The sequence below is a fragment of the Crocodylus siamensis genome, chromosome 1 (genome assembly GCF_052110815.1).
Source record: "Crocodylus siamensis isolate JL-2025a chromosome 1, ASM5211081v1, whole genome shotgun sequence".
NCBI classification, from domain to species: domain Eukaryota; kingdom Metazoa; phylum Chordata; order Crocodylia; family Crocodylidae; genus Crocodylus; species Crocodylus siamensis.
The window spans coordinates 93,532,132-93,556,470 of NC_143395.1; the positions used below are offsets into that span (position 1 = coordinate 93,532,132).

The window sequence follows — 24,339 nt, forward strand, 5'->3', positions numbered from 1 at the left end:
CAGCTTTTTCTCACAAAAGACAATCAGAGGAGAAGCCCTCCTTTAACCTAACAGGCCATTTCTGAGAGCACTCAAAACACAACTTTGGTTACCTTCTCTTTCAGAAGGCATTTAAATGAGCATCTCCCAGGTAAATGCTGTTACCACCACACCTCAGTGTATTTTAACACAGGGAACTTGCATTTTCTCCTCTTGAAGCTATTCTGTTTTTCATTTCTTTAATTAATTTTCATTGAGACAGAGAGAGGAAGAGAATCTGACTATATATAGAGCATATTACTTCAAATGGCATGATCTAAGACCCCATACCAACTACATTTGGAGACCCAGAAGACTCAATTTTCTGTTCAGCCTTATTAAATATCTACATAGAGCTATTAGGTTGTCATAATCTAAATACAGCAGGATATAGGCACATGAACACCTCTATATTTCCTTTACCTCTCATCTCCCAACTGCCATGATCAGCTTGGCCACCTTTTGCATCTGGATGAAAGATGGTTGACCTAAATAAATATGGGCAAGATGTCCATGTTGGTGATAAGAAGAGGAAAACACCTTTAAAAACTGCCATCACATTATCTTTTGCTAAATTTGTCTGCCCTATTACGGGGTCTGCTCTGCCTGTCTCCGTGAGGGCAATCTTCTTTGGCTGTTACATTCTTCAGAAGCTCTGAAGTTGATCCTCCTGAGATGAATGACTTTGAAGTGCTTAAATGGAACAATTTAACACAAGAATGAATTTCACGGCCTTCAAAATAAAGTAAAAATGTCATTTCTGCTACCTACCTTTGCCATAACTGTGATCAAAAACAGCAACCAGAAAGAGATACTGTGACAGAAAAGCAAAATATGGTGAATTTATAATGAAAGAGGAAGACTGAGAGCAGTATAAGAGGTAGAGAAAGGAACATTATCTCAAGGAAAATAGGAAGAGAAATCCCAAGCAATTTGTAGATTTGAATTTAACTCTATGGGTTACAGTTACTTGGATAGAGGCAAACATTGTAGACCTCCAACTATCCTTCTGATGCTGCATAGTACTCTATGCATGAATAGTCTCACTGAACTCAACAGCAGTGACTCAAGGCCTAAGGTTTAGTCAGTATTTCTTAGGTGGCAGAACATCTTCTAATTGGCAATGTTTGACAGACTTGTACTTAAGCACTTCTTCCATTGCTTTGAACAATGTACACAGACAACTGCTTTAAGATTTTTTTCCTTGCAAGAGCTGCATTTCTCTGAATAATGCTGAATAACTGAAATAAGACTTTTTTGGCTGACTCTTAGATGGTTTTCCATTACTAACACCTTGGCAGAAAATTTAAGATTGCTACTCTCTTAACTATTATGCAGAAGGGGAAGCCCACTTTACCTAAAAACATAGCATAGCTTTGACTAGAATTCTAAATATTAACAACAGATAAAAGCACTGATGGAGAAACTGACAGGAAAGAGCTATTCATGCTGCAAATATGGTTTGCTGGTACACTGCTCTTACAGTTAAAATACATAACTAGATTTGCCCTATGCCTGCTTTATTAGGAGTAAAATATTCCAGCATATGGTTTAATATCATACATGCATATTATAGTGTATACATATGATATATATGAATATATACATACATACATACATTATGTATGTGTATGTATATAATATACATACACAGGAGCCGTGTCTACATGAAAAGCTGACTGGACAGTAGAATCACGTGGCAGCAACTGTGATGTGACACTACTGCACAGTTGGGAGTTGGACTAGATGACCTCCTGAGGTCCCTTACAGCCCTACTTTTCTATGATTCTATGTTTCTCATCTCACACGTGGGAGCAACTCCCCTGAAACATCCATATTGTCCTCCTTAAAAGTATCTTCTTTAAGGCTCATCTTAGCTATGATTCCACAAAAATGTGATACCATTTAAACTGATGTTTTGCTCATACCACTATTTATTGTATTGATCAATATAGTCTCATTGTCCTCCTGACCATACCATCTGTCTCTTTGTAACCATCTGCTGCTTCCCCCCACCCCAACCTAAATTGTAAGATCTTTGGGACATGGAATGTCTTTTGTTCATGTTTATACAGCACCTAGCTCAGTGGGGTTCTGGATATTAAGAGAGAGGCATCTTTCATATTTATGCAAGACAGGCTGGGTATAAAATGTAGACTCTGTTTTAACCTACATTCAGTCTTTTGATCTAAAACTCTTAATGCTCCTACAGTGCATTTAAACATTCTCCAGAAAAAATAAGCAAAAATGAAGGCATGATTCTGACAAATATGATTTATCTGCCCACAATGAATTGGCTTGCTCACTTTTCTTTTCCTAGACAAATATTAGCAAGATGACCATGTCTCTAAACTTAATTATGTTTTTCCCTCATGAAGAATCAAATAATGAGCAAATCAAAGGAAATAACATAACTATGAATCAAAGACTCCTAGGTTTATGCATTTTAGATTTTACAGCCATTGCAAAAAAATGGAAATAATCTTGAAAGCAGGAATCAGAATCCAGGAGTCTCCTTTCCAGGTGAATACCTTCATCACTGAACTAGAGCCTTTTGCTCCCTTCCTGCTTGTTCTCTTTCTCTCTTGTTCCAACAACTGAATCCAGGTCTATCCTTTCCCTGGGAGGTGCTTTATCACTACGATGTAGTCATATTCTCTTCCTCTGTTTGTCCCAATGAAAATTAATTAAAGAAATGAAAAACAGAATAGCTTCAAGAGGAGGAAATGCAAGCTCCCTGTGTTAAAATATGCGGAGGTGTGGTGGAAACAGCATTTACCTGGGAGATGGTCATTTAAATGCCTTCTGAAAGAGAAGGTAACCAAAGTTGTTTTGCGTTCTGTCAGAAATGGCCTGTTAGATTAAAGACACAGAAAAAAACTAGAACTCTTGTTTCAAATGATACCTTTTAGTAGACCAACTGGAAAATCACAAAAAAATTGTCCTTTTCTGGAGGGCTTCTCCTCTGATTGTCTTTTGTGAGAAAAAGTTGATGCAGTAGGGTTCAGGGTTATGAATCCTGAGCAGTGTAGAGCATCTCTGTCCCTGAGGGAGGTAGAGGTTGAATCTGCTCAACATCTCCTATGGGCAAGCTTAAGTGGTTTCCTCCTCAGCCCACTGATTTTATAAATCCCATTCTGAGATACCAGATTGTCCCCATGCATTGTAAAAGGAACCTAAATACCCAAGTCATGGATATAGATTCTACTAGTTGCCTAAAAGTTAGGTGCTGCAGTGCTCAGCAGTGCAATGCATGAGACGTATTCAGAGTCTGTTTTGAATGCCACATTTCCCATGGGGATTGTGCTGGGATGGACAGCTTCAATCCTTTCCTTACAGGCTTTAGTTGAGTCTTTGTTTACAGAGGATTGTTCATATGTACCCTTGTCATCCATGACCACACTCTTTTTCCAGAGAACTGAGGGATTTGAACTGAAAACTATAGAGTTACTATCAGTGCCTCCAAAACAGAAGTTGATCTATTAAGAGCTTTGTCGGAGACTCAGAGCTGGGATTTTCTGTAGCATATATACTTTAAAGGCCAAGAATGCACTTCTGTGTTAGGCTAGACTATTCAGGTGACAGCTCTCAGCTCCTCTATATGGGTGGGGGGAGGGGGGAAGGGAAGAAAGCTCATGCCTATAGCAGCCAGGTGTTGCAAAACAGCATGGTGCCTGAAAGCTCTTACAGATGAGCTTTCTACTTCCTCAGCAGTTCTGCTTCCCATTCATGATCAATTCATCTTCTTCCCACTGGGGGAGTGCAGGCTGCTGAAGTTAATGTAGCCTTGGAGCTGTATTCTTGCTCTCACATGTTTCCAGCTTGGAAGAGAAAGACATTGGCTCCCCAGTTTTTGTTAAATCAATAGCAAACCAATAGGTGAGGCAGCTTTTATTAGAAGGGATGCCAGACAGGTAAGTGCTGCTGCTTCTGATCAGCTGTGATACTGGAAGCTACTCTTAGAAAACTATTAGAGGCGTTTCCTTACAGAAAGAAGATGTCCTTTTCCTGTCTTACCACTTTTGCTTAAATTTATTGGATCCGATTCTTCTCTCACTGATGATTCACACTAGTAGAGTTCCAGTTTGATGAAATTATTTCCAGTATACACTAGTGAATCTAAGAGAATCTGGATCATTGTCAGCTTTTGGTTTGCAAGACTACTGGATTTATCCAGATATTTGTTATATATAATTTTTTCTTTAATTTGTCTCATCAGCCCCTTTCTTGAAAGAGTCACCACAAATGATTCAGCAGCACTTTTCTAGGAAATGCCAGCACATGCTATGAGGTATACTTGACTTCTGATATCACACTAGATGCTCATCAGACACATGGTATACACACACAAGGGGGTTAAAGAGAAGGGAAAAAAGATGCAATTGGTCAGGCAGGAAAATTCACAGGCTGTGTCCAGGTGAGTGTGGCTGTGTAGTATTTGGCACCACAGACCCATCTATGGCACCATATACCACACATTCAGGTGTTCTCCACGCTGCAAGGTAGCAGAGTGTGTGTGGGGGGGGGGGGTGGGAGGGGTGGGCATTGACCATGGGAGATCCCAGGGTCAAAAAAAACCTGTGCAAAAAAAAAAAAGGCGGCACAACATGCATCACCCAAAACTGGAGCCTGGCTGGCCAGAACCACACTCCAGCTGCTGGCCAGGCTCCAAGTGGCAAGACCACTATGGCTGCAGCTCCCTGAGAGGATCCCAAGTAAGGCTGATGGTGCTAGGACAGTTGCTGACCCCAGCCTCCCCTAACCCATCTGGGGTAACCTGGCATGCATCAGAGGGCACATGGCACAGGCGTTCCCTGGGGACAAGCAGCAGTGGCACAAGGTGTGGTGCTGCTTGTGGCAGAAGGCCACCTCTGTTTCTCCCCAAAAACTCTGCTCTGTGACAATTTGGTTAGGATGGGCCCTGCAGAGGGTACACACCTTACCCTATCTCTTTAGGTAACCTGAGCTGGATACTTTCCTGAGGGAGGGGGGAAACCTGTTCCCTCTGCCTACGTGACTGGCGTGAGGAAGACTCCGAGAGAGAGAAGATCTGGACCATCTGAAATTCTCTCTCTCTCAGAACTCATGATCAAGGAACTGCCTGCCTCTGGAGGGAATCTCCACCTGCCTCTGGATGATACTTGTGAGTAAGCTACCTGAGATCTAACTAGATATATAGCTTGCAGTAACTCAGATTGATCAAAGGCTACCCAGCCATGCCAGTTTGCTCTATGGAATTTCTCTGATATTGCTCTATCCTGTACCCTATTGCAACCCTACCCCTTGTAACCCATAAAGTTCTCCTTTGTACCTAGCGTGGGAGATTTATTTGGTGTGGGTCTATATTATGCTTTGGGGTCCCCTTGGTTCGGCTGACTAAGACCACTACTTGTGCTTCTGACTGAGAACAGCACCCCCAAGTGCTTGAAGTAAGTCAAGTACCCTCGAGGGCTACTAGGCCTGTGTTTCTCAGAGTGCACAGAGCCAGAATAAAGCCCAGCCCTGGGTGGTGGCAGTTTTTACCCCAGGCTAGCGGGTGTGCTCCAGGAAGGGGGTTGGTCAGGCGTGAGGTGCCTCCAGGGAGGTACTCAGTGCCTGGAAGGTGTTTGGGCACAGTGAGGTGGGTGGCTCAATGCAGGAGCACCCCCTACTGGCCTGCCACACTGTTTTTTGTCCCTGGGGAAACAAACGTCCACAATCATGTGGAGGCAGCCATGTAGTTTATCCAGGAACTTGAAATAACCTCTGAGTCATGTAGCCTATGTTTGCAGTGGATGTGACTGATTTGGCTCTGTCTGTTCCTAGCACTCTTGTACATTATACAACTCGCATCCTAGCACCTTCTGGGATTATGGGTTGGCTGCATCCTGATTTTTTTGTGCAAGGAAAGCATGAATGTAACCTGTGTAAATTCACATTTATTTGCTGGTGAAGAATCTAGTCATTTGATCTATATTACTTGCTCTGAGAAAGGAAGTTGGGTTGATTAATTGTTAAAATGGAAATAGGAGTTAATACAAAAATAGATAAACAGTTTATAAGTATTTTTATTTGAATAGTGAGCAACCATTTTTTTATCTGATCCTAATCCTAACAGCTAAGTGGAACCTTTTAAGTATATATATGGAGTAAGGGCACAATACTGAAATTATTACATAGGACCAAATCCAGTTTCTCTGTGAAAATGTAGGGTCCTACATAGCTGAACTTTCAGGGTGATCAGTATCTCATACACGTTTTGATAGACTGTTTAACAACAACTACAAGAACGATGATGATGATCATGATAATAATAATTACAATAATAATTAAGGGGTTTGCTCATTGATGGGGAAAAGATTAATGAATATTTTATTTGGTTGATATCATTCAATCATCAATACAGCCAGCAGAATAACTTATAAAATTATTGGTGAATAATTTCTTCATCAATTGACAACAGTGGAAAATTAAAGAACTAAGAGCAGAACCTTCTTCAATAAGCTCAGATAAGCAGGAAGGCACTCACAATGGAGATGAGAGGAAATCCTCTCTTCAACCTACTGGCAGATTACAGAGCAGCAAACAATGTTTTGCAGCTGCTTCTACTCCTCATAGAGGGGATAGCTTCCATCTACATTGTCCTACTCTGTGAGAGTTTGGGCCACAGGATCTATATAGCTGTTGTAAATAGAGCTGAGAGATTTTATTTTTAGATGAATAATTTATTTGCCCTCTGGAACTATTTGTGAAGTCGAGTCAAATTGGGCAAAAATTTTCAACTGGAAAAAATCTTGGAAAAGTCAAAATGTTTCATTATGACATGTAACGGCATTTCACAGAACATGGCAGTTACACAAATCCCCTGAGCATAGTTGAAGTGCCGTTATTCACTGAATTTAGTTATCGAAGGTGGGTACAGAGAATGGGAGGCAAAGAACTGGCTAAAGGGATATGGGCTTACATTTCTAGATGAGTTGAAAATATTCTCTGAGAAATCTCCATGAAAAGAAATAGCTGCACATGGAAAAATGGGTAAACAGGGCAAACTGTTATTCTGCATCCAGATAAATTAAAATCTTCACTACTAATTTGATCTACAGAATATCTTGCATTGTGCTTGGTGAAGAAATATATTCTTTCACTAGTTACAAATTAGATGACAATAAAGCATCCATAGCCAAGGATAAAGAAATCTTTGAGTACCATGTCTTTTCAAAACATGTGTTCTCAGGTTTGGTAATAGGCTATGCAAAACAATACAGGGCACACCTTGTTATGTACAGCTTTTTATGTTTATGTTTGGTTAATTTAACATTTTCTTTAAATGGCTGTGACAGGGAAAACTATACTTTCATTTTGAGATGTGTAATTCGTTCAAAACCATGCAACTACCTTCGGAACGATTCCACTAGTTTGCTGTCAGTTTGCTCTGCTGTTATTCAGAAAATCCAGAACAAATCAAATTTGAATTTTAACCAAGAACAGCAGCAGACTGCCTTTAATAAAAGATCATAAAGGGATGGCTTGGGTTGTATTATAATTTGGCAGTATTATCGCTGTAATAAAAATATAAATATAAGGAAGTATGTGGCTGTGAGCACTGAGGTTTCTGGGTCTGTTCCCATCTCAGCCTGGAAGGTTTCATGGGAAATGTTATGTGCACACTGAGAGAGGAATAGACACCATATATAAACAGATTAAGTGGAAAGAAAATCACTAACATATATGCTTATTTCAAGTGGCTACTAGGATTGTTTCACTCTTTGTTCTTTTATTCATCAATAAACTATGAGTGCTAAAAATAAAAAAGGGGGGAAAGGGTGTGAACTATATACAGTTGCAGAGTTTATTACAGATCTCTGCTCATCCTCCTGGGTATCACCATAGGAACAGCTTTGAGCAATTTCCAAATTTTCAAACGGGTTTTCCATTTCTTTATCTTGTTCAGTTTTTGATATTGTGCATAAATTATTTATCACAGTTCCCATTATTTCGTTAGCTTGAGTTGTCCTCTGGCACCATGTCTGCTGGATGATATTAACTTTGCATTTACTATTACTAAACTTAAAAGAAACCAGTTAATTTTTCTTCTGTTCTGCTCCCTCATTTAATAGTATGACGTGTTAAGGCCTGAGATGTGAACTGAATTTCAATTTGACCTGATACCCTAATTACTCTTTCAATCCTACTGTTTCATTGGAGTATGAAACTAAAGTTTATATAAGAAATATTTCTACATTTTAAAGGGGGAGGGAGAGTTCAATTGCTTTTTCCATGACACAAAATTGCCATTAAAGCCTCAGTGAATGATGTGCTATGCTGGCTGAGTTCAGAACAGTCTCTTCTCTTAAATCAGGGGTGGGCAAAATGCGTCCCGTGGGCCCCAGGCCATTCTATCTGGCCCATGGGGCGCCCCCGGATTTAGAAAATTAATATTTATCTGCCCCGGCTGCCTGTCATGTGGCCCTTGATGGCTTACCAAAACTCAATAAGTGGCCCTCTGTCCAAAATAATTGTCCGCCCCAGCTTAAATACTTTAAGTTAGTCTCCCTGAAGGTAGTTTTTGAACCAATTGCACTCAAAGCAGTCCAATCCCAGTGGTATCTGAATGGAATTGTGTCCCAATTACTTCACATTAACGAGTGTGAAAGAGACAACTAATCATTTCCCCACTCCAATACATGAAATATATTCTTGAGAAAATCTTGTTTATTCTGGTTGACTTCCTTTCTTGTTACTCTTTCACTGTGCTTGTGTTTCCCCCTCCTGTCCCTTACACTGCTTTGTCACTGATACTGAAGTAATTGCTAGTTATCAGTGGCTGCAGGGGATTTCTAGTTTAAAAAAATGCACTTGTAGTTTTACATCTAAAATAATAGGCTGACATGGTGCAGTTGGGCCCTAGCTCAGCTTCATCCTTCATCCTGCAGGAAAGAGCCCAGTGACCTGGGCCTGACACCTGTGAAACTGTCCATGTGACCCACTCACTTCATTCAGGTCTCTTCCGTGTCCCGCTCTGCAGTACTCCTGGGAAATATGGGAATAGTCAGGGCTGACATATTTGATTTTGGTTTAAGCCTTCATGGAGCAGTATGAGCAGAACACATATATACATTAAATATATATACGCACCATATATATCCTTAAAGTATAAGCATACACCTAACTTTAAGCATGTCTGAAGTTTAATCTTCTTTTGAGGTATTAGTCACATCTTCAAAGTTATAAAATGTTGAAAAGCATTGCTGGACTAGAAGACAGTAGAAAGAGTTATACCTGCTTCATAGTAGGATTATCTTCGATATCTCCCCTGAGCAGACTCTCAGATCAGTGCATAAAATGGGTAACAGTCCTGCCATCTATTCTGGTGAGTAATTTACCAAATATTTCCACAGCAGGACTCATTTTCTGCCAAGTGATAACTCACAGCATAGAATAAGGAAGCTAGATTCACAAGGGTACCTGAGATAGCTTTGTTAATATTTAGGATGGGTCATGAGTTATTTCTTTCTAAGTCACATTTTGCCTGTCCTCTATGACTGCGCGTCTCTAAATTGTCTTAATCTTTGAGGCCTTGACAATGTTCCTTTCCTCACTTCTCCCTTCAAACTGTAACTGTTTATTGTTTTCCATCACAATTTTTTTTCTGGGTGTATGGATAAATCATGCCTGGATTGTTTTGCCATGGCAAACAGCACACTCTTACACAAATACACATGCCTCTATTGTTACTTTGTCCTGTTGTTGCCCTTCCCTCTACCTATTTTTCTCTTTCCCCACTTGTTCCACACTCTTTAAATCTTTGAATGGGACCTCTCTGGCCCAGGGGCCGACCATGGCATTTATTTACACAGTACCTACTATAATGGGGCTTTGATCCCTCTTAGACTCTGCTGTAATAATAAATAAATAATTCACAGAGTCATTTAGTCACCACACCATTACGCTCCAAATGTCACCACGGGTGCCAATTCCTGCCAACTGCTTGTAGGATTTATCCAAGAAAACCCACACCAATTTTCTTGCATACCCACAGATCTAATAAGATGCTCAGAGGAAGAAATCAGCCACACAGCTATCAGCGGGTTTGTACCTCTTGATGCACCAAGCAAAAAGTGATGTGTCTCTTTCATCTCCTCGAACTGTAACAGCTTCTTTCCATCTACAAGAATAACAAAATGCTTGTGTTTGAAATATAAACTCCCAGCTGAATATTAATGGGCAGCATTTCTGCAGAGTAATATCTTGTCTAAGGCCTGAAGAAGAAAAAAAGGATCTTAGTGACTGTCGGCTATATTTCTGCATCTTGTGTTGCTTTAGAGCTTACAAAAAGGGCCAGCCCCATCACAGCCAGATAACCCTTGTTATTTTCCATGCAGCCGCCTGACTGTAAGTGTTACATAACAATAACAGCTGTTTTGCTTATCCTTTGAGCAAACAGAAGATAATGCAATTGAGCTTGCTTTTTGGCCAAGGAAGGTCAGTTCAGAGCAACAGCTAATGCTTTAGATTAAAATGTGGATCAGTATGTTTGACACAAATTCAATACTTGGAATCCCACGGTGTGCTCTTTTATTTAATATATATTTCCTATGTATTTCTCTATAGTGTACCATTTTCATACCCACAGTGGCAGAAAAAGCTGAAAAATAAGGTAATTGTGGAGCCTCTCATGCTGAGGATTGGGTGCACACATATCATTTTAGATGAGTGGGGTCAACCTTTTGGTCCAGCATGCCACAAATAGCCCTTTACCCACCCCAGCTGCCACTTCAATCCCTTTCCCTTGCCTGATCTGCTTCTCTGCTTTCTGTTCCCTACCCTATCTGCCACTGCACTTCCCACTCCCTCCCTGATTTGCTGTTTGCCACACACAGAGGTTGTCTGTGCCACTTGTTGGCCACCCCTGGTTTAGACATGAAATCATGCTAATAACATGCATCTCTCCTGTTCAGGAAAAATAACGTTTCAGTGCTCAGAAGAACAGACTCCTGTCTCTGTCCAACAAGCCAGCACAAGTCATTCAGGTAATACTCAGCTTGGGCCAAAAATATGTAGAGCTATGCTAGCCAGCCTTGATATTATTCCATGGAGGCAGATCTGTTTGACATTCAGATGGAAAGTGTCACTCTACTTTTGATGCTTGATTTCTGGGAACACCAGGCAAGTAAAAGATACAAAAGCAACCCCAAATATGATTTCTAAGGTACTGTACTCTAATACCAATTAAGCTTTTTGTATATTTTTTAATAAAATAAATAATCTCATTGATACCTGCTATTCTACTGAGACTTTGGAAGTGCAACAAGGTTCTAAAAATCATTTTTAAAGGAAAAACCTATCCTTAATTAGAGTTTTTAGTAAAGATTCATGATCTCTGGAGATTTATTAGTATGCTGTGCTGAAATAACAATCCTCTGTAGTATATTCTCTCCCAAGGGCTGGATCAAGTAAAAATGAGCCCTTGTGCCTGTGGCACATTGCAGACCCCATGGGCCTCCTAAATTCCAAGTCTGCAAAGGCTGCTTTGTTGCAAGAAGGACGTACCACCTCCTTTAAGGTAGCAGATTAAGTTTTCCCTGATTCCCCCTTTCTAGGGATCTGAGTTTCTGACATAACACATATGGATGTCAGTCCAAACAGCTGCTTCAGCTTTTAATTAGTAACATCAGCACTCAAGTCAGATAGGGAAAGAATAAGGTTAATTTATTCTTCCATCTCCACCCCTCTTGTGTTAATCTAATAGATTAATTTATTGCAGCTGACTCCACACCAAAGATGTATGTAAACCTTGGCAAACAACTGGTGTGCATATTTAGCTATGACCACCACACACTGTAAAGTGAATCATTTTAAGGGAAGGGGAAACTGCCTCCAAATCCCCATAATGGCAACTGGGTTCTTGGAAAACTGTATCTTGTAATACTGGAGGTGATTCCTTTGCAGCTGCATGGAAGGAAAATAAAAAATCTGAGGCCCCAAATGATGGGCCCTTGTTTTAGAAGCAGGCTAGGGAGAAGAATGTATGGTCTGAAGGATCTGAATCTCCAAAAGCTACTATGTATGCAAAGGAAGGATAATCCTACCTGCAAGCACTCCAGACAGTGCCCTAAATAAAGACATCTCAAATTTAGTAGTTGAAATCAACAATAATGGGAAGAACAACAATGGCCTAGAAAACTTCACGCTTAAACCACTATGATAGACCCTAACTGATTCATTACCCAGTATTAGAAAGTGAAATAAGCCCACACCCAAAAACAATTAATTATTTAGAAACAACTAGCATAGTTACTTTTTGAGCATTCAGCATTTCTTAGAATCAGGCTCTACATAACTTTGGGCAACTCACTTGACCTTCTACTGAGTTTTTAAAAAAAAGCAAAAGAAGATGCTATTAAAAAGCAGACACTGCAGCTGAGCTGTGCTATCCTGACTAAGCAGTTTTTTGAAAAAGCACGTTGCAAGCATTAATTTCTTCCGCTCCTTAGGAACTCCCTAGGTTCCCAGCAAACTGCGAAACATCTCCGATGAACGATACCTCTTGTACAGTGTCCTGCTGCTGCTTCCTTCACAATTTTGAAACAGAGACAAATCAGACTTGGTGCTTGCTTGGTGCTGGCCTCATTTCATAGTCATAAGGATGTGATCTTTAGTCCCTGTAAAGTGCTGTAGCTCCTTTGTATTCAATGGAGTGATGGCAATTTCCATTCTCTGAGATCTTCCCATTGATACTTTTTCTCCCTGAGAACATGTATATCTATGACCAGTTTATATTACCATTTTTTTCCCAGGGAATGAGGTAAAGAATTCATTAAAATCTTTCTGCATTGCCTGCTCTTCCTTGGCTAAATTATTCTTGCCATCTTAAAAGCCCTATTGATTAGTTTAATGGACATTATTGTTCCATCTAGAGCTGGCCTTGTCTTACTATTTGTCTTATCTTTTTATGTGATCTTTACTTTTCTGTTTCAGATATTCTTGTATCTAGTCTCTGTGCCTCATTCTGTAAACTTGTCCATCCTCTTTGTTGCATATATACCAGCTGGCACATTAGGGCTGGCATCTCGGGGGTCCTTAGCAACAACCAAAAGCAGGCAGGTTCTTTCATAACCGGCAGCTGTGAAACACTGACTGGGCTATTTAGCTTAAGGATAACTCTTGGATGACAGGTCTCAAATGGAGTTGTCACTCTGAAGGCTGTCATGGGGGCCACCAGAATAAAGATTTGGCCCCAAATACTGGGGCTGGGGAAAAATTTCTTAGTGATACCTAGTCTAAATTTTGTCTTTAACAGAAAATTCTGAAGGGAGCCAGTCTCTTCTCCTGCCCTTCTCCTCAGCTACAGCCTTCAGAAATGTGTCTTGCTATAGTGCTGAATTAACTCTTGTAGCTTGCATGACAGGAAGGACAGGAAGAGAGGGGGAGAGAGAGAGAGAGAGAGACAGTGCTGGTGGGGAAAGTAGTTGTGGCTAGGGAAGGTCAGCTAATTTAAAAAAAAATAGCTTTTTCCCCAGCATCAAAATTCTTTAAAAATATAGACTGAAACAATGGTATCAATCCATAAATCACAGCATGTGCTATTTATACTATATTGAATATTCAGGCATTCTCCAAAGTTTCCATTGCATAAGGCAATGTGCTTTTTGATGTTTAGACATGACTGACATAATTCAACAATCTAGCTTATTAAAATAACTTACTTGCTTTGTAACTATATAAAATGGAGAAAAAGATTATCCCCATTGACTGAGGACATCGTTTCTACCACATAGTAAACAACTGGAGTAAGAAGCCTTTCCCCTCCCCCCGCAAGAAATAGCTCCAAGCCCCTAATGAGAATGTTAACTTATTTCATGAGCTCTGCACTATATGAAGATTTCTAATGAACCTTCAAGTCATATTTCCTCATTTCTGAAGCCCTGAGTACAGTAACTGAAAATGTGAGGCCTCTTCTTCCTTCTTTAACTGCATGCTGCAACATAATGATTCAATTTATTAAATTGTCCACAAAAAACAAATCCTTCTGAAAAGAAAGGATTTCTAGTTGATGAAATCAAAACATACCCAGATTCCTTAAAGTAGTTCTCCTCACTGGAAATGGTACCTCTTAATGGAAAGAGCCCAATGAAAGGATAAGCAATGACAGGTAAATACTAAGAATAAATCAACCTGCTCATTAACCTCTTGGCAAACTAAATTCTCTGTGCTCCAAAGGCCAGAATTTAATACAGTTCCTTTAAATCAAGGGATTATTTCTGATGAATCCCATCCCTCAGTTCCCACATGTTAGCATGTTGGGAGAGTCACCAGACATTTATAGTGGATGTTTTTCAGTTGTTCATAAATACAAATGCTGGGTTATTTAGAGAAAATGGCATATGGTATTCCTGGGGGGGTGGAAATCATTACTTTAGTTTTGGTGTGTCTAATTACACTAAGTCTCTATCATACTCACCATCTACTCTAATTACCCAGGGAGTTGGCAGTGTTTAGCAATGAAGGAAAGAGTGCTCCTGTGTCCAATTAAGGTTTACTTTGAGGATTAATAAGTCATGTTTCATCAGCCCCACTGACCCAGAGGTGTTAATCTTCACCTCATCACTCTAATCTTAAAACAAAATTCTGTAGATCAAGAATTGCAGAACAGTTGAGTTAATTGTCCCATTAAACTGATGAAGGCTTCAGATTCTTGTCCAATAACATACTATTCCCTTAGCTTCATTACTCTCCATGTTATAGATTAGAAAAAGTAGTAAAATGTCAGGGCCACAGATGTATCTTAGCTTGGATTCTGCCCCATACTTAACTGTAGGCCATTTTATGCTGCATGCACACAATGAAATGGAAGATTGTGATTCTTACAAATGGTTAAGTGAGATTTTATAAACACAACCAGCAAATTCATACAGTTGTCTGGTCTGGTCAACCTTGTAGAAAGGGCTTTAAACTAGGTTTCATGGGGCATGGTGATCAAAACCCTCCAGCAACATAGCATGAACCCCAGAGGGAAGAGGACTCAAAGAAGCAACTCAACTCTGGGGAAGGGCCAGAGAGTCTACAGGGACTGTGACAAGTGTCAGAAAAAGGAAGTAACAAGGTTAATGTGGAAAATACACCTGATCTATGTATACAAATGTGAGAAGTATGGGAAAGAAGCAATATGAGTTGGAAGCTGCAGCTTGTAAAAAGAAATATGATTGGCAGGTGACTGGCATCACCAGGACCTGGTAGGACAGGGCTTATGACTGGAATGTGAACATTGAGGGTTACACTTTGTTTTAGGAGGACAGGGTTGGGAGAAAAGGTGGTGCTATAATGGTGGGGATTTATTATAGGTCATCAAATCAGGAAGAGGATGTGGATGAGGTACTCTTTAAGCAGGTAACAAATCTATCCAAAAGCTATGGGATGGTACTGATGGGAGACTTCAGTTTTCCAGACATCTGCTGGAAAAATAATGCAGCCAAACATGAAATATCAAGCTAGTTCCTTTCTTGTGTGAAGGACAACTTTCTTTTCCAAAAAGCAGAGGATACAACTAAGGGATCATTTATCTTGGATTTTGTCTTTATCAACAGGGAAGAACTGGTGGATAATCTGAAGGTGATGGGTAACTTGGGAAGAAGTGATCACAATATGCTAGAATTCCAGATCTGAGACAGGGAAAGCATGAGGTCAGCAAAATAGGTTGCTAGATTTAAAAAAGGTGATTTGATTTGACTCAAGGAGCTAATAGGCATAGGATCATGTGTGGATAGATTGAAGGAGGGCTGGGAACTTCTAAGCAGCATAGTATTGGAAGTCTAACAAGAAACTGTCCTGACATGATGGAAGCACAAGAATGGCGAGACTGCTTTGGCTGCACAAGGAGATTCTAAAAAGCCACAAATGCAAAAGGAAAGCATGTAGGCAATGGAAGAATGGGCATGTCCATCCATACCAGGAGATAGCAAGAATCTGCAGGGACAAAATCAGGAAGGCAAAGATAAAGAATGAGGTTGTAAATGAGGATAAGGACAATGTAAGGGGGGGCTTCCCGTGCCACCTAGAGTTGTGTTGCCTCCCGGTTGGAACAGTAGTATCTTGTAGTTGTAGATCGCCTGCCATGCCTTCAATGTTCTAGGAGATAAGTCTAGACACTCAGCCTAAGTGGCTGCTTGTCGATAGCTATCTCTGTCTCTGGTTCTCTCTTTGTCACTCTCTCGTGGCTGGGGTCCTCTCTCTCTCTTCTCTATTTTGAGGGAGTAAAGTCACCCTTGCGTTCCTTTCCTTGAGGCCCCTTGAGTTGTTCCCTTCACCCTCCCGGGATCAGACTCACCAACTGCTCAAGCCTCCTCATTGTCTCCACTTCTTGGCAGTTCCCTATTGGCTGCCTGCCTGACCCAGCCATTCCCTCTTTGCTCATTGGTATGGTTGTTTCTTTTCCTGTGCCACTTGTCTTTTTCAGTGTTTGGATTCTGGCAGCTGGATCTGCCGTGGCAGCCTTTGATCTGCTGCAGCCCCAGCTGGGTCCTCGACCTTGTTCTGTTCTGACTGCAACACAGTTTTGCCGTAGCTCCTCCACCTCCATGAGGTAAGTTTTTCTCTTTTTTCTTTTTTCTAGCCCTGCTCATGGCAAGGTACTTCAGGTACCCTGTCACAGACAACAAGAAGAGGTTCTATAAGTATATTGGCCAGAAAAGAAAGACCAATGATGCTGTGGGTCCTCTGTTAACAAGCCAGGGGGAACTCCATAACTGAAGATACAAAGAAGGTGGAGGTACTCAGCAGCTACTTTGCCTCAGTTGTCACAAAATAATTGAGCTGCCATGATGGATCCAGCTGGAGAGCAGGAATTTTAAGGGACACCAAGGGGGTGTCCTAGGAGGAGACAGAAGGAGAAAGAAATCCTAGAAGAGAAGGGGAGAAGCCCAATGAAGAAAGGAGAAGGGATAGAGGCCCAGAGAGTAAGCACCGGCCCAGTGACTTACACGACAAGGTCCAACCAAGAATTGGAGACAATGAGGAGGTTTGAGCAGTAGGTGAGTCTGATCCCAGGGGGTGAAGGGAACAACTCAAGGGGCCTCAAAGAAAAGGAATGCAAGTGTAATTATTAACAGGTCCATGTTATAATGGCAGGAGGTTTCAAGTGGAGTCCCACAGGGGTCTGTCTTGGGTCCTATGCTGTTCAACTTGTTTATTAATGATTTGGATGATGGCATAACAAGTTTATTGAGAAACTGTGCAGACAACACAAAACTGGGATAGGATTGTGAACATACTGGAGGATGTGAGCACAATTCAGAAGGATCTTGACATATTGGGAAGCTGGGATGAAGTTCAATGAGGGCAAATACAAGGTGTTGCACCTCAGAAGGAATAATCAAAAACATAAATACAAAATGGGGGACACCTGGCTGGATGGTAGCTCTATGGAAAAGGACTTGGGAGTCTTGGTAGACCACATACTCAATATGACTCTTCAGTGTGATGCAGCCACACAAAAGGCCAATGCAGTTTTGGGCTGCATCAACAGAAAAATTAGGTGCAAGACATGGAAGGTGATAGAGCCTTTCTACTCAGCACTGGTTGGGCTTCATCTGACGTACTGTGAGCAGTTCTGAGCCCTACTTTTAAAAAAGGACATGGAGAAGTTAGAGAGGGTCCAGAGGAAGACAACAAAGATGATCAAGGATTTGAAGGTGAGTCATACAAGGAGAGGCTGAAGGAGCCACATGTTCAACTTTTGGAAAAGGCATTTCAGTGGGGACATTTTAGCAGTCTTCAAATACTTAAAGGACTGTCGTTAAAGACAAGGGAAAGCACCTTTTCTCTTTTGCTGCAGAGAGGAGAATGGAAGTTTCAGCAAAGTGAATTTAGATTGGTTACCAGAAAAATGTCTTTACTTTGAGAATAGTGAGGCTGTGGACCAGGCAGCCTAGGAAAGTTGTGGACTCTTCATTACTGTAGGTGTTCAAGAGGAGGTTGGGCAGTCATTGGTCAGGGATAATCTCAACATAGCTATGCCTAGTTTCTACCATGGGTGTTTCCCATGTTTCTGAGCTTTGCTGGTTCCTCCCTCCCCTCCTCCTTCCCTTTTATTCTGCTATACCTGTCAAGGTATTTTTAAGCCTCCCCAGAGACACTGAGTGTTGGCTACAGTCCCAGTTTTCCTGCTAGGAAAAAGCTGGAGGTTCCTGGCTAGAGGTCTCTCCACTCAGGGTCAAACTGATCACCATATTTGGGGACAGAGAGAAATTTTACCCCATGGTCAGGTTGGTATGGGCTGTGGGGGTTTTTGCCTTATTTTGTAGTAGGGGCATGGCCCTCTCCCTGGGACCTCTTGAGCACATATTAGACAACATTTCATAGAAACAGGATGTTGGCTTTACCTGTGGCAGGTTAGGGTGTTAGGTCTATGTTGTATCAGGGTTGAGGGTAGTGTTATTTAGAGTTTAGATTATGAATCATATGTGATACTTTGGATAGGGATGATCCTGCCTCAGGCAGGGGGTTAGACCAGATGGCCTCTGAGGTCCCTTCCAGCCCTACTTCTCTATGAGTTCTATAAATTAAGTAAATAAAACATATAGATAACTATTCTTGCATGATTTAAGGAAAATAAGGCACATGGATTTACATTGTTTGAGCATTTGTCTGCTAAATACTTCAGTGAATTCTAGTATGTCCACAACATTGAGGAATACCATAGTGAAGCATGGTCTCCCTGCTCCATCTGTGCTACACGTCAAAAGAAGGGAATGTAGCTGCCGTTAGTTTGGTGCTAAGTAGATACCAAAAATATCCATCTTGAGTGTGGTTATTGGCACACATCCAATGCTGGACTAAGGGCAGCTGCATTATAATATAATGCAGATAATTTGCAGTTAGGTTCTATAGCCCCCATGAAGTCAAACAGTTAGTTGGGTCAAGTTCTCTATGGAGAATTATTATCCTGTTCACAATATCTCTTCCTCATTCTTTTGATGGTATCAGCTGGATGATTAAGAAGATGGGGATGGATACATTATTTTGATGGTCCATGTATCTATTCACTGAACAGAGAGAGAGATAGAAAGAATGGGGGAGGAGGTAGACAGACAGAAGTATGAGATTAAAGCCAGCAAAAAATGTTACTGAAGGACTGGGTTTATGGTGAGTTACTGTACTGCAAAATCTTTTCTTTTTTCCCCACCACATCTCCTTCCATGTCCACCATCATCACTGCATCCTTTCTCTCTTTTGACTAAGCTATTACCTACATTTCTCTCTCTTCATTCCCACTGACTCCTCCAAAATGACAGGTTCCATGTTCATTCCTCCCTCCTTTCAGTTCCAGATGGGTGATGGGAAGATGCAAAGGTTCACTGAACTCGGTGGGATATAACATTTGTTTAAAGTTAAATATGCGCTAAAACGCTTTGCTGACTTGGGGCCAGAAAAGTGAATGAACAACATATTTCTCTTCTCCTTTCCTCACCATGTGAAACACTTTTTCTTTTTAGTTCCTGAACATGAGAGATCTGCTTCTTTTTCCTACAATGAATTCACTTCTGAACTTAACCCAAGATAAGTGAAATGTAAAGCAGTGCAATTGTTATTGCTGTTTTTACTAAAGATTTCTTTGAGAACCTGTTGGACAGTTTTCTCAGACAGCTGATATTTCATCCAGATATTTTTTGTATCTTGAAGATATTTTTAAATAGCTTCTTTTTGGAAAAAAAATCAGGTAAACTATTATCATGTCTGCACTTTATACCTGGTGCTTAGAACTGGCACAAACCATTATACTGAAATCAAAGCACTTCATCCATTTAGGAAACAAAAAAAAGACAAGTGACTGGGACATTACAGGGTGTTACACATTTCATTTCCTACACTGGATTATTTAAATGACTAAGATTCTACCTTAAAATAACTTGGTTCCCCCATTACCAATTTTAGGTCAAATGTAACACTATAAGTCAACTCACACTCACAGATAGTATCCAAATCTGGAAGGATGCTAGTGAAGACACTTGAAAGAGTCCTTTCAAAGCTTTTCTTAAGTCTGTGATTTGTAATTTGCCTGCCAGTGACTATGCTGGATAAATCTGAAGTGACCTGGAGTTTCTGCAATGTCTGGGTCTGGCATTTGGCAGCAGGCTATGGATAGCAGGGTGTGAGCAGGGCATCTCAGGGTCCCTCTGGCTAGGACATGCCATTGCTATGGTATAAATAATTGATTATTCTCTTTCATGCCCCTCCTTTAAAGTCTTGTCTCTTCTAATGCCTACAATGATAAAAAGACCCCAAACACACAAACAACTTCCTGTTACCCAGCAATCTCCTCTTCATTTGATGAGAGAATTAAATCCCACGACTTCCATCTCAGTGCCATGCCCCCCACTATGGACTGTTTTGCAGAAGTGAGTGTGTGTGTGCGCACACGCGAAGAGAAGGCACTCTTCATTCCTGCTGTTCAATCTGTTTCATTTTGCATAAAATAATTAATGATTCATTGTGTCAGAGAAAGAGCAGCTTAGTGGGCAGAACATTTACTGGGGAGGGGGTGAAACCTCTGTTCTGCTCTCTACTCCAAGGAGTGTTTGTGTATTTTAGCCATAAACCTTTCATGTAAAATGCGTAAGTGGTCCATAGAGCAGGTCTGGCTCCCATCCCCAAGACATCTGACCTAGTCACTAGGCTGTAGTCTCACACACTCTGAACTAATATATCTTTTATTATTTTATGCTAAATGGGGCAGCTTCCAGAGGCAGGGTGGAATATGTCCCCTACTCTGGCCTCACCTATAGTCTGGTAGTTAAGGAAGTCTTATTGTAGGTTTGAACCTTCTCAGCCTGAGAAAGGCACCAAATCCTGATCTTGCACTTTCTAAGTGCTTTTATTGCAAGTCTGTTACATAAAAGATGGACACTTCCCTCCTGTGGGACACTTCCTAAACCAGAAGCAGCACTTGAACATGCTGAAGTTGGATGAATTCATACTCTCAGACATGAATCAAGGCTCCTACCTATTTCAACGACTAGGCAAATAACTTGAGGCTTGAGGATTCCAATAGGCAAATGGACAGCAGGGTCACGTCCATGTGGTTTGCAGCACCTCAAGCCTGCCTGAGGAGCTGCAAACTGCATGCGGCACACATGCATCCATGTGCTGCACTGCAAATTTGAAGCAGAGTGCCAAAATTTCATACCAGGAACTCCTGGTATATTAAAAAAAAAAAAATGCAAAAAAAGAAGCATGGAGCATGCTCCAGGGGTGTGCGCTAGAGCAATTGAAGGCTGGGTCTTCCAGGTAGATACTCTGGCTCTCAGCCAGACCATCTCCCCTCCTGTCTTCCCTGGCTCCTCCAGCATGCCAAGAGCCAGGAAAGGTTGTAGTTTGCCTGAAGCTGGGCATTTTGCCCCACACTACAGGGCTGCATGCAGCAGCAAAAAAGTAGCACAAATCTGTGCCACTACTTTTGCTGCCACGGCAAGCACACCCCCCTGCATGTGGGGATGTGGCTCAGGGCTGTAAACAGATATTTAATTTGAGGCCGTTCTAATAGTCCCGGGTTCTGACTCAGATCAAAACACGAGAAGCAGAGCCCTTTACATACCTAGCTCTCCCAAGCTGCATTGCTGCTCCTCTGCCAGTATGTGGCCAGGGAGTACATACAGCCTGACAGTTCTGTTTCTGGAATGAACTCTAATTAAGTCAAATGAGCTACAATTAACTCATGGACACAATCATGGTTGCCCCAGGAAAATCTGTTAGCCCATTTTATCTGACATACTTCACAGGTACTTGAAACGGGACAATGGGGTGAACACTTGCAGAATCCCACACAAAAAGCTTTCTCCTGGGAGAAATGCAATAACTGGTTAAAACCCAAGGTATTATGCATTGCAATGGTTAAGTACCTTTGAAGATCTAGCCCTAAGTCCATATTTGTATTCAATTCTTTAGATATACAAGCAGAAATGTGTTTTTCCAAAGTTGGCTCAAGTAATTTCAATGATTCTCTATCACTGTGCCCAGAAATGTTAAGTGTAAGACCACACTGGAAATGGTGAGGTAGTCAAAAATAAGATCACTTATGCAAATAAAAAACCCAGACATTATTATGAGACAAGGAAAATGCTTGGAGGGTAGTTAATGTCAGATTGCTCCCATATATGTTTTTTTAAAATAGATTTATAAATTGTAACCAGATTATAAGTGTTTTCCTTTTCATATTTCTTGATAATGTCTTTTATCATAGCATTTTAATGAATGAATATCTCTGCAGATTATATACAGATGATAGCTGTGGAAAAATTTTAGGTTTTTCTTTACTAACAACTCCCTTGCGTTTTAATAATGCTAATGGATTGCAGTTGTAATACAACACTTTAAAAAGCTGCCTGGCATACTAGACAGAACACAGCACACTGAAAAAACTATTAAGATAGTAGGACCCAGGATACACTACCACCTTAACAGTGCTTTACCTTACCATTGCTAGTTTATGTAACAATTGTAATGGTACTTAAGAGCTAGATTTAATATATGTATATAAAAAAAAAAAGCTTGGGGAATATCTAGACTGAAAGGTGGAGGCTTGAGTACAGACATACACTCAAGCACTACAAGTTAAGCACTGTGATTTTTAACTTTTGGCCTCTAGCTCCTAGAATAGAATCTAAGATCCACAGTAAGGTACCCAGGCTTCCTATTATGGTGCATGGGGAAAGGGATGATCATATGGACGATTAAAAGAATCCTCATGCTGAAAGTTCGCCAACAGGAAACACTGAGCATGAAGTTAGGGCTACACAGAGGTGCCTGTGGCCATTGACAATCTAAAGGTTTGAGTCCTCTCTTGGGGTGCATGGGTCTGTTCTGTGCAAGTACTGATTAGGACTCATTTTCCTTTTAAAAAGCACCTGAAGAAGGTGCCTACTATTCCAAAATAGCTTAGTTGAGAGCACTTGCTCATGAAGTCAGAGGCTTGTGTGATAGGCCTATTTAAGCCAACCTCTCCCCCATCCCACCAGAGTAGAACCTGCAGGGACCAAGAAAAATTTCAGCTCAAATAGGGAGATCCCTAATGAGTTTTAGGAACTAAGAAAAACCTGAGCAGGGGTTGTTTCTTTAAAGTTTGTGGTTTACAGGCCTACAGTTCATCCAAATGCCACATGAATTGCCTACATCCTCTTGGGGTCTAGCCCTAAGTCCCTTTGGGGAATAATTTATGAATATTATTTCCTGAAATGTAAATAATGTCAATAAAAGTTTTCCATTCACTTACATAGGTTTGGGATCAGCATCCTTGCTCAGTATTTTTCCAAGGCAGAAGGTTCTGTCTTGTATTTGTACCAATTAAAGTCTAAGTTCAAATCCCATGGGACCCAAGGTTTTAGTGCTTTTCTTTATTTTTTTAACTTGAAATCATTCATTCCTTTTACCAATAAAACTAGAGATGAGGCTGAGGAAGGAGAGGAAACTATGCATGGAGGCAGGTGTACAGGCAGAGGAGAAAAGTATGCTCTTCCTTTCATAGACAGCAAATTGTAGATAGCAATGGATGGGCAGAGAGGTGGTGTATGAGGGATCCAAAGCAGAGAGGCCATCCTTTCTGAAAGAGCAGTGCTGCTCTCACCGCAGGCAGCCTGTGCATGTACAGATGACAGTAACTATACAAGGAGCACAAAGAATTGTGAAAATAAAGGAAGGAAGCACTGACAAAAATGTCTCTCACTAGGATAGTTTAATGAATCCAGATCTAAGATAAGAACTTACCCAAACTTCGCCCAGCTTTCAAACTATATATAAATCTGCTTTATATTTAGCATGTCGTCCAAGATCAATTCAGGAAAGCGCTTTACTTATCTTGAGCATGAGCTGCAATATTGCCATTTTTAGCAAAAGGATACTCTTTGTTAGTTGCCACGTCAGAAAGCATAGCTCAGAATAGATAAAGCCTTAGTCATGGGCAATGTAATGCATTATACTGTGGGAATCTTTATCAAAGGTCTGAGATGGCTGTTCACTCACCCATGGCAGGAAGGAGGGTAGAATAAGTCTTTGTTGATATTTGGAATCAATTAGGAAGAAAGTACTATACTGTATTTACCCTAATCCAAGACTCCTACAGATTTAAGATGACCCCCCACCGATAATTAGTTACTATGCATGGAAAATTTCTAAACTTGTTTTAATTTTCCATTTATAGAATCTAATTATTAGAGGGTAGTCTTCAATTTGCCCTGCCCTTCCCTCCCCCTTAAAACAGGACCAGCAAAGAGTACATAGCAAGGCAAGCAATGGCAGGGAGGCAGGCAGTGGGAAAACAAGCAGCAGACCCCTGCCCCTGACCCCCACCTCTTG

General features: G+C 40.9%; 1 protein-coding gene across 5 annotated transcripts in view; it reads right to left on the bottom strand.

The window, feature by feature from the left end:
- HS3ST5 (heparan sulfate-glucosamine 3-sulfotransferase 5) overlaps positions 1 to 24,339 on the bottom strand; it is a 312,118-nt gene that overhangs the window by 21,037 nt on the left and 266,742 nt on the right. Inside the window, exon 1 of one of the 5 annotated variants that reach the window (XM_090031429.1) lies at positions 10,094 to 10,143. The exons of the other annotated variants lie outside the window; for them this stretch is intronic. The gene's annotated coding sequence lies outside the window, so the exon portion shown is untranslated. Of the gene's footprint in view, positions 1 to 10,093; positions 10,144 to 24,339 lie in introns of those variants that run through there. 5 annotated transcript variants of the gene reach the window in all.